This window comes from Aquarana catesbeiana, linkage group LG11, assembly GCF_042186555.1.
Source record: "Aquarana catesbeiana isolate 2022-GZ linkage group LG11, ASM4218655v1, whole genome shotgun sequence".
In the NCBI taxonomy this organism is placed as follows: domain Eukaryota; kingdom Metazoa; phylum Chordata; class Amphibia; order Anura; family Ranidae; genus Aquarana; species Aquarana catesbeiana.
Genome location: NC_133334.1, coordinates 41,096,120 through 41,100,041, shown reverse-complemented (window position 1 = coordinate 41,100,041; position 3,922 = coordinate 41,096,120). Strand labels below are relative to the sequence as shown.

The following is a 3,922-nucleotide window of genomic DNA, read 5'->3' as shown; positions in this document are numbered from 1 at the left end:
TTTTTTCCTGTTCGCATGTTCTGGTGCGAACCGAACAGGGGGGTGTTCGGCTCATCCCTAGTGCCTGATGAAGAACATTGTTATGTTGGAAAATGTGCAGTCGCTTATCTCAGATTATCTGTAATGTATATGAATATTTGAAGTAAAGAGAATATTGCACAGATCGGCATTGCATCTTCAATTTTTATACATAAAACAATCTTAAATAATGCCTTTAAATGAGGTTGTTGTTTTAGAAGGAATACATGTCCCTTTTAACTAGCTATATCTTTCAGGTTTGCCTGCAAAAGTGTTGATATGCATTCTACTCTATGGCAGGGCTCAAAATTTCAAGTCCTCAGCTACTAGCCAGGCCTCAAGGGTTACTCGCCACCAGTTGCCCCGCCAAACCCTACCCTGCCCCGCCCCTAATTCTAACCTCATAAATTATCTCATGAAATGACACTTAAATGTTTTATGCAGAATTAAGTTAAAAAATTAATATTAACAAAACTTTATCCATGCCCACCAGTGCAGGCTGCCTGTGTCCGCCAATGCAGCCCGTGTCCCCAGCCTACCTGTGCAGGGGAAGAGAGAGGAGAGCCGTCCCCCGCATGATCAAAGCGCCGGTAACATAACAGCTTTCATTTCATTAGCTGTGTGTTCCCCACCATGCCCCCTCACATACAGCCCCTCCCACCTTGTCCAGGGAACTTTGAAAGACAGATCACTCGTCCCAGGATTGGACAGGTGATCTGTCTATCAATGTGCCCGGACAAAGAGGAGGGGCTGTATGTGACGGGGCATGGCGGGGAACACACAGCTAATGAAATGAAAGCTGTTATGTTACCGGCGCTCTGATCATGCGGTAGGCGGCTCTAATCTCTCTTCTGCTCTGATCTCTGGGAGAACGGCTCCAATACAACCCGCCTGCCGGGGGTGCTCGCCCCCCCCCCCCCCCCAGGCAGCCCACATCTGCCAGCCCTCAAAATCCACTTGCAAAATGTGAGCAGGTGAGTGGAATTTTTGAGGGCTGCTCTATGGGCATTTCCTTCTTTCATTCCTTAGAAAACAATTATAATCCAAATACTCTCGATTTTAAATCTTGCCACTGAACTTGGATAGTATATCTGCTAAGGATTTATTTGGTATGTTGAAAGGTTTTGACTCCAGGTCACATCTTGGTTCCCATTCTACTCTATGGGCATTCCTTTCTATCATTTATCTGTCATTCCGTAGAAAACAGCTGTAATCCCAAATAATCTCAATTTGACAATCTGCTACTCTACTTGAGGAACAACTATGGGAAAGGTGAAATCCCTATGTCTCCAAGATCTGCGTACAAATGAGTTCATATTTTGCTTCCCATTATACTCTATGGACATTCCCTTCTGTCATTCACCTTTCTTATGCCATAGAAACAGCAATAATCCCACCTAATCTCAATATTAAACATGGCCACTGATATTTAAAAGTAGGTTTGCAAAAAATGAATTTGATATGTCTAAAGACTCTGTCAATAATTTATTTTTTCCCCATTATTCCCTAGGGGCATTCCATTATGTTCCACTAATCTCTATGGACATTCCTTTCTGACATTCACCCATGTCATTCCATAGAAAACAATGCTAATCCCACTTCATCACAATATTAAACATTGCCATTCATCATGGAGAGAATGTCTTCTAAAGATTGATCTGATATGTCTAATGGTTCTGAGTCCAGGTCACATTTAGCTTCACATTATTCTCTATGGGCATTCTATTTTGTTCCATTATTCTCTATCAGCATTCCATCTCCCTGCTAAAGTCTAAGGGCATTCCTTTCTTTTATTTATCTGTCATTCCATAGAAAACAGCTGTAATCCCAAATAATCTCAACTTTACAATCTGCTACTCTACTTGAGGAACACCTGTGGGAAAGGTGAAATTGCTACGTCTCTCAGATTTGCCTGCAAACAAGTTTTATTTTGCTTCCCATTATACTCTATGGGCATTCCCTTCTGTCATTCACCTTTTGTCATTTCATAGAAAACAATGCTAATCTCGGTTCATCTAAATTTTGAACATCTTCACTGAACATGGAGAGAATGTCTGCTAAAGATTGATCTGATATGACCAATGGTTCTGACTCCAGGTCACATCTTGCCTCCCATTATACTCTATGGGCATTCCATTCTGTCATATGTTTGTCATTCCGTAAAAAACAGCTGTAATCCCAAATAATCTCAATCTTATAATCTGCTACTTTACTTGAAGAACAGCTGTGGTAAAGGATAAATTAATATGTCTCTCAGATTTGCCTGTAAATGAGTTTAGATTTTACTTCCCATTATACTCTATGGGCATTCCCTTCTGTCATATGTTTGTCATTCCATAGAAAACAATAATAATTGCGCTTAATTTCAAATTTGAACATCATCACTGAACATAGAGAGTATGTCTGCTAAAGATTGATCTGATATGACCAATGGTTCTGACTCCAGGTCACATCTTGCTTGCCATTATACTCTATGGGCATTCTTTTCTATTATTTATCTGCCATTCCATAGAAAACAGCTGTAATCCCAAAAAATCTCAATCTTATAATCTGCTATTCTACTTGAGGAACAGCTGTGGGAAAGGTGGAATTGCTACGTCTCTCAGATTTGCCTGCAAATGAGTTTAGATTTTACTTCCCATTATACTCTATGGGCATTCCCTTCTGTCATTCACCTTTGTTATGCCATAAAAAACAACAATAATCCCACCTAATCTCATATTAAACATGGCCACTGATATTTAAAAGTAGGTTTTAAAAAAAGAAATTGATGATATGTCTAAAGAGTCTGTCAGAAATAGAATTTTTTTTTCCATTATTCTCTATGGGCATTCCACTTTGTTCCATTACTCTCTATGGGCATTCCATCTCCCTGTTAAAGTCTATGGGCATTCCATTCTGTCATTCCTTTTAGTATGTCCCCCAATCAGTGCCTCCTCATTGGTGCAGGGAGGTTTCAACAATGCCTTACTTTAAAAATAAATTAAATGGGTTAAATATACTATTAAAAAACAAATGGAATAAAATGTATTTTTATTTTCTTAAAAAGCCTCCAATAAACAGAGTTTATATAAAAAAAAGTATCCTTTTTAATTACAAAAGAAAAAAATACACCTAGCAGAGGATGGTTTCGATCCATCAACCTCTGGGTTATGGGCTCAGCACGCTTCCGCTGCACATTCACTCTCTGCACTATTTGGTTGCTATGTAACTTGTTTGTGTATCGTTATGTAACTGTTCAATGACGTTTGATGGGCGGGTACTGCACTCCCACAATGCTTAGTGGCAGAGTTGTTGATTTGCATGCGGCGCTTTGCTTCAAAATATGCTTTATATTGCTTATTTTCTTTATTTAAATCAACTTTTCAATTTACAGACATTATTTATCAGGAAGAAAAGCAATTCATAGAATTAGTTTGGAATATATAAATTAAAGTATCAATATTTTTCACTCTCCCTAAGTTGGTCAGTTCAGTACTTGGTGGGGTTTATATAACTCTCAGGATCCCCATAGGATTGTCCTCGCTTCGGCAGGACATATACTAAAATTGGAACGATACAGAGAAGATTAGCATGGCCCCTGCGCAAGGATGACACGCAAATTCGTGAAGCGTTCCATATTTTCTTGCCCCAAATATAACGTACTCAATTACTTTTTCCTTCTTGTTATGAACCATTAAATAATAATAAAAAAAAATTATATATATTTATATATATATATATATATATCCACTTCAGGACCGCTCACTGTATATATACGTCATTTTTTTTAAAGATGGATATCTCGGTAACGGCAGCAGCTGCTGCCACAACCGAGGTATCCATCTTTAGGGCCGGCGTTTCTGTACACGATAATGGTGGTCTCTGCAGCGGGTTCGCCGCGAGATCACCGTTATCGGCGGAG

General features: G+C 39.2%; 1 non-coding gene across 1 annotated transcript; it reads left to right on the top strand.

Annotated features, from left to right (window-relative positions):
• Positions 1 to 3,536: 3,536 nt before the first annotated feature.
• LOC141113073 (U6 spliceosomal RNA) lies at positions 3,537 to 3,643 on the top strand. The gene has a single exon (XR_012236706.1). It is a non-coding gene; the product is annotated as a U6 spliceosomal RNA (small nuclear RNA).
• The last annotated feature ends 279 nt before the right edge of the window (positions 3,644 to 3,922 follow it).